Genomic DNA, 11,804 nt, shown 5'->3' with positions numbered 1-11,804 from the left:
TAGTTTGGGTTGTGGTGGGTTTGGTTGGACAGAGGTGCTTGTCGTACTTGGTGCCTGGGGAGGCCCATGAGGAATGACGCAGGGCTGCCGCCCAGGGCGGGGCTGCTCACCAGGCCAGGCAGGCCCACGTCACAGTGCCCGTGACTAGCTGGGCAGAGTTGCACTAAGTGCCTTATGTGTCAGATCCTGACCAAGGGCCCAGCTGGTGCTCAGCCCCATGGAGGAGACACAGCCAGCCTCTGAGGAGTTTACAGCCGAGGGTCCCACACAGGAGCCCTCACAGAACAATAGCAAGACAGGCAGTTGCCGCTAATGGAGCGCTTCCGCCTGCCTGCATGGGAGGTGCTGCCTGTTCCCCCTGGGCACCTCAGAGGCATCGTCTCCATGGCTCGTATCATCCCTGGGAGGTAGATGTGACAGGCAAAGTCCATCTCTCACAGTACACAGCGGAAGTGGCTCCACGGTCATGTTTTCTCTTTTGTGAGACCGATCGGTGCCTCTTGAAGCTGAGGCCTGGACACACCCTGTGGCTGAGCCCATGAGCCTGAAGCATGAAGTAAACATGGGTGGACCCACCTTAGGCCGGGTCTTCGAGGCCAAAGAAGAGTAGGAAATAGAGACCCTAACTGAACCAAGGGACGCCCCCTGATACACACACAGACACCTCAGTTCACTCGGTCATGGTCTGAAAGGGCCTTTAAGAGAAGATGGAGAAGGAAACTAGCCCAGAAGGAGAAGAAACTATGTGCCTGTGGTCACATAGCACATCAGCATAGACCTGGGACTGGGACCCAGGTCCCCTAACCCCCACCTGCATGCAGGGGCTCCCTTTCCGTAGTGTTATAGCCACTTCCCATTTCTAACTTCTCCCCTCACTCCAGGCACCAAGAAATATCTCATTGGGATGCCCTTGCTCAGGGTCTTCACTGGCTCCCTAATGAAGGGTGGGAGGTGGGATGGGGAGGGTCAGGCCTGACACTGAGGCCTCCATGGTCCGCCCCCTGTTAGTACCCTTTAGCGTTGTCCTCCCAACACCTTACCCCAGCCAGGCCAGAATCCTCTCTACTTCTGCCCCCACCTCACAACCACCTCACCCGTCCATACCTTTGCCTGTGTTGCTGCTTTCTCCTCAAGTGCCCTCCCCCTGTCCCTGCTCCATCTAGCCAAGTCCATGGAGCTCCTCTTCCAGGACGCCTCCCTCGTCATCCCCATCCGTGTGGCCTGCCCCAGCTCTGAGCTCTGCATCAGACTGTCTATTCTGTGTACCTTAGGCTACCAGTTAGACCCTAAGTTCTTTGAGGGCAGGGCCTAGTGATCAGATCTACACTGGTTATTTTCAAAATGAAAATCGGAACCTGTGCTCTGACTAGGATATATTTCTCTTTGTTAGACATTTGTATGAGCAATCTTCAAAAGTCCCAAACATGAGTATCCAGTATGCAGCATACACCCAGAAACTCCCTAACAGCACCCTTGGCAGACCTGAGTGATCAGCCACTACACCCCTTCCTGCCATGGTGGCTCAGAATCCTCTCATGATAATGTCACAGACAGCTGCTACCACCTGCATTTGGCCTGTGAGGTGAAACCTCTGTCATCTGGAATGGGCACGCCATGAGGGCAGGGGCTTGTCAGTGGGGGTCTTATCCACAGGGCCTAGCTCTGTACCTAGCACACAATAGGCTCTCAATAAATATTTATTGAATGAATGAGTGAATAAATGCCCCTCCAAGAAAAGCCAATCATGGTTATAAACTGAACGGCCCACTCTTATTTGAAAGATGGGCTGGGCTAGGGTATCAGATCTGAGTACCACATCTGTGACGTTGCACAAGTTGCTAAACCTCTCTGAGCTACAGTTTCCACATCTACAGATGGGACTATTGGGACGTGCTTTACCAGCTTGTCCTGAGGATTAAATGAATGAATCATGCACAGTGCCTGGGACACTGCTGGCACTCAGTAAATGTAAGTTTCTAACTTCTTGGAGTCAGTCCAGCTACAAGTTACAGAAACAGAAGTCAGCTGTTCGAGTGAAAATAGAGATGCTCTTACAGATTCAGTGCTATCCCAAACAGAATCCCAAGAACATTCTTCACAGAAATTGAACAAAGAATCCTAAAATTCATATGGGGCAACAAAAGACCATGAATTGCTAAAGCAATCCTGAGCAAGAAAAACAAAGCCGGCGGAATCACAATCCCCGATTTCAAAACATGCTACAAAGCTACAGTAATCAAAACAGCATGGTACTGGTACAAAAACAGGTCCACAGATCAATGGAACAGAATTGAAAGCCCAGAGATAAAACCACACATCTATGGACAGCTAATCTTCGACAAAGGAGCAGAGGGCCTACAATGGAGAAAAGAAAGTCTCTTCAACAAATGGTGCTGGGAAAACTGGACAGCCACATGCAAAAGATTGAAAATTGACCATTCTTTTTCACTATTCGCCAAAATAAACTCAAAATGGATCAAAGGCCTAAAGATTAGGCCTGAAACAATAAGTCTTCTAGAAGAGAATATAGGCAGTACACTCTTTGACATCAGTTTCAAAAGAATCTTTTCGGACACTATAACTCCTCAGTTGAGGGAAACAATAAACAAATGGGACTTCATTAGACTAAAGAGCTTCTTCAAGGCAAGGGAAAACAGGATTGAAACAAAAAAACAGCTCACTAATTGGGAAAAAATATTTACAAGCCACTTATCCGACAAAGGGTTAATCTCCCTAATATACAAAGAACTCACACGGCTTAACAACAAAAAAACAAACAACCCGATCAAAAAATGGGCAGAGGACATGAACAGACATTTCTCAAAAGAAGATATAAATATGGCCAATAGACACATGAAAAGATGTTCATCATCGCTAATCATCAGGGAAATGCAAATCAAAACTACACTAAGATATCACCTTACACCCGTTAGATTGGCAAAAACATCCAAAACCAAGAGCGACAAATGTTGGAGAGGTTGTGGAGAAAAAGGAACCCTCATACACTGTTGGTGGGAATGCAAACTGGTACAGCCACTATGGAAAACAGTATGGAGATTTCTCAAAAAGTTAAAAATAGAAATACCCTATGACCCAGCCATCCCATTACTGGGTATCTATCCTAAGAACCTGAAATCAGAAATCCCAAGAGTCCCTTGCACCCCTATGTTCATCGCAGCATTATTTACAATAGCCAAGACGTGGAACCAACCTACATGCCCAGAAACTGATGATTGGATAAAGAAGATATGGTATATATACACAATGGAATACTACTCAGCCATAAAAAAAGACAAAATTGGCCCATTCACAGCAACGTGGATGGACCTCGAGGGTATTATGTTAAGCGAAATAAGCCAGTCAGAGAAAGACGAACTCTATATGACTCCACTCATAGGTGGAAGTTAACATATTGACAAGGAGATCTGATCGGTGGTTACCAGAGAAAAGGGGGGGTGGGGGGAGGGCACAAAGGGGGAAGTGGTGTACCCACAACATGACTAACAATAATGTACAACTGAAATCTCACAAGGTTGTAATCTATCATAACATTAATAAAAAAAAAAAAAATTGAGATGCTCTTACCGAAGGAAGAGAAATGGTTGCTGGGCAGGGAGAAGCACCAGCTGTGCACGCCTCCCCTCTGCATGGGATCTAGATGGCTACGTCACCATGGCGGCATCCGCGCCACTGAATGATGACACTAGGAAGAGCTCTGTTGAGCTCCTCCGTGCTGGGCGCGCTGCTGGGCTGGGGCATAACCCCATCTCCGCTGTTGTGCACAGCACAGTTCAGAGAGTGAAGACCTTGCCCAAGGCCACACAGCTGAGTGGTAAGGCCAGGCCTGTGCTGTGAACTGGATGCAGCTGCCTGGGCTCCAGGATTCTCCCACCCCCACGCAGCTGAACCATAGATTGTCCACGTGGCAGCCAGGGGCCCTAGTGAGTCAGGCACCCAGTGGGCTGGTGTCCCATGCTTCCTCACACTTCCCACGCAGCACCTCAGCCCTTTGTCTGGAGGCATGGACACCTGCTGGAGACGCTGACCTGTAACATCCTCAATACCCCAAAGTGATGTCCTTAAGGAGGCCCAGCTTATTGCATGGGCTGTGGGGTCCAGCCTGCCTGCACTCAGATCCCTCCTTCTAGCCCATGTGACCTTGGGCAAGCGACTTTACCTCTCTGGGCCTCAGTTTCCTCACCTGTGACATGGGGACAATGACTTCACTTTGTGTTTACTAGCATAATGCCTGGCTCATGAGAAGTGCTAACTAAATCTGAACTATTTTTCTTTTCCTTTTTTTTTGAGGAAGATTAGCCCTGAGCTAACTACTGCCAATCATCCTCTTTTAACTGAGGAAGCCTGGCCCTCAGCTAACATCTATGCCCATCTTCCTCTACTTTATATGTGGGATGTCTACCACAGCATGGCTTTTGCCAAGTGGTGCCATGTCTGCACCCGGGATTGGAACTGGCAAACCCCAGGCTGCTAAGAAGCGGAATGTGTGAACTTAACTGCTGCGCCACCGGGCTGGCCCCGAAATCTGAACTATTTTAATATCCACGTTACTGAATCATTGCATTATCCAAGTGAGAAAGATGTATCTATTACTGTTCTAAATGCGACTGAAGATCAGACATACAGAAAATGACCTGCATCCTTTCTGGAATGTAAGTCCAGGTTGAACTCTCCCGAAATGGTTAGTCTAGGAGCTTCTAATGAGAGAGAAGCTAGTGTCCTGAGAGACCCCACTCCTTCCCCTCGGATCCTCTATTTCTCCACGTGCGGTGGCCCCAGCTCCCTGCAGCAGAGACCTCTGGGCAGGGGACACTTGTTAAAAACACAGATCCCAGGGGCCCGCCAGCTTTGCTGCATCTGCCTCGGGGAGTGGGTCCGGGAATCTGCATTTGACTTACCTCTCCAGGTGCTTCTGATGCAAATTACAACGTGAGAACCACTGCCTTGCTCCTCCTTCCTGACTCAGTTTCTTAAATCCACTGCCTACAATGTGCCAGGCAAGGGGCTTTCCGTCCCTCACCTTTAAACCCCAAAACACACAAAGTGACATAGGAAACTGAGAGGTATGCTGTGGGCCCTAGATCACATATGTGGTAAATCGTCGAACTGGACTCAAACCCAGAGCCTGCCCGCTTTCCCCTTGTAAATGTGTACTCTCCCACATTGCAGCTTGTGCCACTCTCATTAGTCTGGGCCTGGGTCTGATTTTGTACTTCCCTGGCAGGAGCTGGTCATTCCAGCCAGGCTCCTTGGCCAGAGGCACAGGAGGAGCATCTGAACACACTGGGACAACTTGGGGTAGGGGGTGGTCAGCAGTTCAGAGACAGCCTTAAAAGGGAGTGTCAGCCTTCAGGCCTAGAGACGGGAGTCAACGGGGTTTGTGGTCACCGTCAGCAGAAACTGGCTGTGGTTACTTAAACAGGAAAGGAACTTATTAAAGGCCGCTGGAGTGCCAACAGTCTGGGAGGGAGAGCCAGAGCTCAGAGGTCTCATGGCCCAGATCACCCCTCAGCCTGCCCCGACCCCCCCCCCCCCCGCCACCCACCATGGGGTACCGACATGGCAGTCCATCCTGCTGACATCCAGGCTTGGTCAGACCCTGCAGTTCCTCTGTCCCTAATGACCCTAGACACTGCATGTAGGCACCACCAGAATAGGTCTGAGTGCCCCTGCCTCCTTGGGTCATAGATTCCCCCATGGGAAAGGGCTAGGAGTCTCTTTGGTGGAGCCCGAGTCATATGCCCAGGCTCTCACTGCAAAGCATGCTGGTAAGTTGGGGCTCCTCTACAGGACGCATCATTAGGTGAAGGATGCACCAGACAAGGGAAGAGGGTTCAAAAACAGGACAGCCAACGAGAATGCAGAAGTCCACTAAGACCGGGAATGGGTGGTGGAAGACCCACCAGTTCTTGGGGGCCTACTGCGAGCCAGGCACTGCACCAGGTGGCTCACATCCATTAGCGTCAATCCCTGTCTACAGGAATAGATTTACAGAGGAGAAAACTCAGGCCCAGGACCACAAGGCATGTGAGTGGTGAGTCACCCGGTTGAACCCAAGTCCGTAAGACACCTGAGCCAGCACTCATAATCGCCAGAAAATACATTATTGCTTTAGCCTCCTGTGACTGGGACCGGCCCACACGGCCAGGCTGCACACCACCTAGCTCAGAGCAGAACGACCCTCTGCACCCCTGGGAGGGAGGCAGGCAAGTGTTACTACCCCATTTTATAGACGGGGAGCCTGAGTCCTGGGGGTGGGGCTTGGGGAGACTTGTCTGACTCACGGAGCAATCAGTGCAGGTCTGGGGGCTCTTCCCACTGGGCTTCTCTCACTCTGCCCCAAATCTTGGGGAGTCCTGGCCACCCTTCTGAAGGCTGCTTGGAGAGCCAGGTGGGAAAACCTCTCCCTCTTCCTTCCTTTGCCTGGCAGAGAACTGGCGTCTGAGCCCAGGTGGGACTTGAGCAAGAGGAGGAAGGCGAAGAGAGCTCTAGAATGTGAGTTCAAAGCCCCACATCTGCAGTCGTCTGACACATTGCCCAAGAGTTGTCCTCTTCCAAGGCTAGAGAAAATGTCCCCAGTCCCTTGAAGCCCAACCAGAGGTGTCTTCAGGCCCATTCTGTGACTGACTTGATATAGTAGGGCTTCCCTAACGGTACAAAACCATGGGAGACTTGTGGCACATCTTCCTGGAGAGTCGATTTTTATAGGAGATTTTATGAAGCATTCATTGTATACTAAAATGTCTTTCCAGTCTTAGTCTCACACCCACGGTGTGCTACCTGCGCCACTCCAGATGGCTGCTGGTACTGCACGCATGACAACGACATTCCAGGTAGCAGGAAGGAGGAAGCAGAACAAAAAGTATACCTCCAGCTGAGTCGGCTTCCTATAGGAAGTCCACCAGGAAGTCCAGGTAGACGTCAACTTAATCAGGTGGCAAGGATTTAGTCACGTGGCCACACAGCTACATGGGAGGCTGGAAAATGGAGTCTGCTGGCGGGGCACATTGCCCAGAATTTGGGGGTTCTGTTAGAAAAAGGGGATATTCTCCCCTTTTTCTACGAGGATGTTAGGTAGGCAAAGAGCAGTCTCAGCCACTCGTGCAAGATGTGCTGAGATCCAACAAAGGGCCGTCTCGGCATCACGCCAGTGCATGCTGGGCTCCAGACACCACAGGTAGCCAGTGTGGGCATTTGGTGTCTACATCCAGAGCCAGACCTCCATCAGGCCCGTGCACCCCAGGGGGCGATAGTCCTCTCCTTAAATCACCCCAGGGCCTGCTACCAGGCAAGTAGAGACCAGCCCTGTAGCCCAGAGCCCACCAACATTATTCAGACTTGCCAGTACTAAACTGGTCGCCCTGCCTTGCCTTGCCTGTCCCACGGAACCCCCAAAAAAGGCCATGGGCCAAGCATTCCCTCCCCCGCACCTGTCTTCTGCTGCCTGACCACTTGTGGTTTTCCACGCATCCCTGCATGGCGTGCATGCTTCCTGTCTGTGGGACCTGTGAGAAAGAAACTTTGTTTTCCTGAGCCTCTCCTGTGTCCCCTCTCTGGCCACGCTTGACCATCTCAGAACACAAAAGAAGTCTCCAGAGACAACGTCCTCCACTCCGTTTTCAGCTCCATCTTGGTTTTGCTTCCTGGAGATCTGGAGACCCTGATAGGCTGGGTCATGCTGCAGTAACACAACCCCAATCTTAGTGGCTCCTAACATGGAGTTACCGTGCTCACTGCATGTCCATCGAGGGTTAACAGGGCTCCCCACAGCTCACTCCGGGGCCCAGGGCAATGGAGCAGTCACCCTCGAAGAGGCTTCAGCAGCCATGGCAGAGGGAAAGAGGGTCTCCACCTGGCAATTAAATGCTCCAATCTGAGATGACAAATGCCACTTCTACTTGCACCTCACTGGCCAGGGCTAGTCACATGACCCCACCCAATCACGGGGGCAGGAACGTGCCATCCCACCACATGCCTGGAGGGCAGAGTACAGGAAATAACATGGAGAACGACAGTAAGGACGACCTCAGCAGCTGTGATCTCCCCTGTGGGGCTGCACTGAGACCAGCTGGGACCTCCCTGGGGCGAGAGGGGGCTGAAGAGAAGACAGACAGACATCTGATATTCCAGAGCCTGGGGCGGTGACGCCAGACAGTGCTACCTTCCAGTCCAGCCGGGAGCCTCAGCTTCCACTTCTGTCAAACCCAGACAGCACTTCCTGACCCACAGAATTTCAGTGAGCATTAACTGAACTGTAGCAGTAACGTGGGGAAACGTGCCTCCGTACTCCCAGCACTCTTCCATGGAAGGAGATACTTTTTGGTTGAAGGCTCTGCCTCACTGAGCCCTTTGGTGCGTTTGGGTGGGCAAATTTGAGAGCAGGAGCTTGGGGGAGGCAGGTTGGAGGGGGCTTATTTTAAGACGGTGTGCTTACAAAAGCACAGTATATTCCTAAGATGTCTTTGGGGGTGACTTTATTTGGGATGGTTTGGGGGGAGCTGATGGAGATTATGGGGGCATCCAAGACCCCCACGGCCATCCCCATCGAAACTGGGAACAGATCAATTGTTCTGTACAACAGAGAAGACTTCGGGGTTCCTGCAGCAGTCCACAGGTGGAGCGAAAGGAGAGGGGAGCAAGAGAAGGAAGGCAGCCTGATGGACAGAGTGGGTGGGTGCGCTGACCTCCAGGGGAAGTCCCCTGGGAGCAGGAGCACACACGGTGGTACTCTGAGGACAGCTTAGGCTTTGAGTCTGCTGTCTTGCTGGGCTGTAGGCCCCCGATCCTTCCCACTCCTCAAATCTTGAGTAAACTCCCTCCGCTGACAGGAGGTTCTCCCCTGCAGGATGCGCATTTCACATGCTGCCCCACGTCATGTGTGTGTGTCAAAGCCAACATGAGGACACAGAGGCCCTCTCTGCTTCCCTGGGACGGGTGTGGGGGTGGGGTGAAAGCAAGTCACATGCCCAGTCCTGGTCCTGGCGTGAGAGACGTGCTGCCAAGGCTTGGATTTTACTGTTCAGAAGCCCCAAAAAGCCAGCCCCAGGCTGGTGGGACAGTGCCTCTTCTGAGCAGAGAAATGGGGGAGAGGGCAGCAGAACGACGAGAAAGACACCCTGAGATCAGGAGTTCTCGTTAATGTATGTGGGCATACCATTTTGCAGCTAAGACAGCCCTGGAGGGGTCAAACAACCTTCCCATAGTAACCCTCCCAGCCAGAGGTACAGCCAGGGTGAGGAGTCACTCCTGCCTTCCTATGCCATTAGGAGCAGGAAACAGGGGCACAGAGAGGAGGAAGGCTTTGCCCAAAGTCACACAGCAGTTCAGTAGCAGAGCCAGGGTGCAAGGACTCCAGAGCCTGGTCTCTTGTGGCTGCCAGCCTGGGAAAGCTGCCCAGCTCTTTCACCCACTATTGCCTTGTGCTGGAGGGGAGGCTGCATGATCTGGTAAGTCCACTCAGGCCCAGACACGGGCTGAACCGGTCCCCCTTGCACCCTGGCTGGAAGCAGCATTGAGAAAACGGACCCGATGGAGACAGTACCTCTGGGGACAGACGTGCTCCTGGGGAGAAGCCAGGCACGGTGCCGGGCCTCGTGTGCGCCTGCTCTGCTTAACCCGCAGGCGGCCCTGTGAGCTAGGCATCTCCGCGGTCTTCTATCTTTCCAGAGGGGAAACTGAGGAGAGTAGGACCGAGGCTCAGGACTCACAGTCCAGTGCTCGCTACCCCTTGGCGGGCGCTGGAGGCGGAAGGACCTGGCGAGCGCCCAGAGCTGGGGTGTAAGGGAGGGCGCCCGGGCCGACGCCTTCCGGGCCGGGCTGGAGCCGCTCCCGCCGATTCCCGGAGCGGAGCCGAGCAGGAAGGCGGGAACAATGGGCAGCCGGCAGCGCCGGAGCGCGGGTTCCGGAGCGGGGGTGGGGCCGGCTCGGGCCTGGCCACCCCCAGCGGCGTGGGAACGAGGTCCCTGCGCGGGAGACTCAAGGTTAACGACCAACATCGTGTGAGCGCCTGCTGTTGCCAGGACCTGTGTTGCACGCTTTAGATGGATTATCTCGTGGAATCTTCCAGTACCCCTATTATTAGCCTATTAACCTATTATATATTAACTATTAACCTATTCATTCTACGGATGAAGAAATTGAGGCACGGTTTAAGTAAAATGCCCAAAGTAAGAGTTGAAAGGGGGATTTGAATCCAGGCAGTCTGGGTCCAGACCCTCTGCTCTTAACCACCGTAAGTTTTATACACACGTATTCATGCTACACATACCGTCTCATAATTTTCCTTATTCACTTGTATCATCGACAGCCTTTGGTGTCATAAATCTAGTCCTCAGTTATCATCCTTGTTTAAAGTCCTAACGTGCTGGGAAGATGTTGTCCGGGCGCTCTGCCCCTCCCCTGACGTCTTTGCCACCGGCTGTGGCCTGGATTTCCACCACTCGTGCCCGGCCTTGAGTGAAGGTGTGGTTCCCCAATCTAAGTTGGTGATAGCAATGGTGGCACCAAGGGGCGGGCTGGAGAGTGCTTAAGCCCCTTCCCAATTTCCATCAGAAGCCCCTCTGCCACCCAAATAGAGGCACCCTCCAGATAAAATGGCAGGTTTATCATGCACGCGAACATTTAAGACGGCCCGTCCCACGTCCACCAGATGCTCCCCCCGCGCCCCTCCCACAGGCTTTCCCGAGACAGCCCGGCTGCCGGTTTAAGGCTTGAGCCTTCCGGCTTTGAACACAAGCAGAGGAAACAAGGCAGGTTTCTTAGGATCCAGCCAGGGCGGGGATCTAGAGCCCAGGCCGCGGAAGGCACTGCAGGACCCAGCCTGGCTGGGCGGTGGTGGCTCCAGAATCGCCAGAAGGCTAGCGGCAGCTGGAGCTGGTGGAGGCGCTGGCCTGGGGCTGGGCCAACTGCGTCTTAGGTCAGATCAAAGCCTCAGATTGGCTCAGCAATGACTGGGAAGGCCTGTGGGAATCTAGGGCACCGCTTGTCTTTCTTCCTTCCATCTGAGACAGACGGAGTCCCTAGTACAGTGGGGGCAGGGACGGGGGAGACGTTGAAGGCGTCCCACTCCTGCAGCTGAGAGAGCCCTTTCTCCAGTAGAGGCTGGTGGGGCTTCTCCCACAGCGATGAACCAGCTAGAGGACCCCCTTCCCCTGCCCACTTTGGCCCTCACAAGGCCAGCTGGAGCACTGGATGGGGGACCAAGATACCTGAGATGTGTGTTCTGGTTTCATCCCCACCGGTGGGCTGCTGTATGGCCTTGGAACAGTCATTGTCCCTCTCTGAACCTGCAGCTTCCATTCCTACCACACCAGGGACCTCCAAGGGCTCTTCCCACTCTGACGGGTGGTCTGACAATGATGCTTTTCCTTTCTGGGGTCACCTGAGCTGCCAGGTAGATGATCTGGTAGAAGTTACCTCTCTGAACCTTCCTTTCACCACCAATTGTTATCTTCCAAGGATGGCTGTTATTTGAGGGTCACCCAGCATCCATTTCCCCTTCTTATGGTAGCAGGCCCCAAGTTTCCTCGGGGGAGTCTCCTTCCTCCAGCTCGGCCACGTGCAGTGGGAGGAGATGACTCCACCACTGACTGCAAGGTGAGGAGGGTGACCAGGTGGGCAAATGGCTGCACTCCACTCCCTGAGCCTCTCATGGAGCTGTCCGGGGGATGGTCATTTGACCCAATGCCAGCCAACAGCAGTCAGGTTTAGGACTTGTCCCAAACATGGAGAAGTCTGGAAGCATCAAACCTGGCTGGGCTGGAGGCTGGAGTTTTGGCAGCCATCTG

At 53.0% G+C, this 11,804-nt stretch overlaps 1 long non-coding RNA gene across 2 annotated transcripts in view; it reads left to right on the top strand.

The window, feature by feature from the left end:
• Positions 1 to 11,804, top strand: part of LOC111769971 (uncharacterized) — a 30,722-nt gene that overhangs the window by 4,677 nt on the left and 14,241 nt on the right. The gene's annotated exons all lie outside the window — the stretch shown is intronic.

This window comes from Equus caballus, chromosome 22 (genome assembly GCF_041296265.1).
Source record: "Equus caballus isolate H_3958 breed thoroughbred chromosome 22, TB-T2T, whole genome shotgun sequence".
NCBI classification, from domain to species: Eukaryota; Metazoa; Chordata; class Mammalia; order Perissodactyla; family Equidae; genus Equus; species Equus caballus.
The sequence above is the reverse complement of the archived record's forward strand: the minus strand, read 5'-3'. Positions and strand labels throughout refer to the sequence as shown.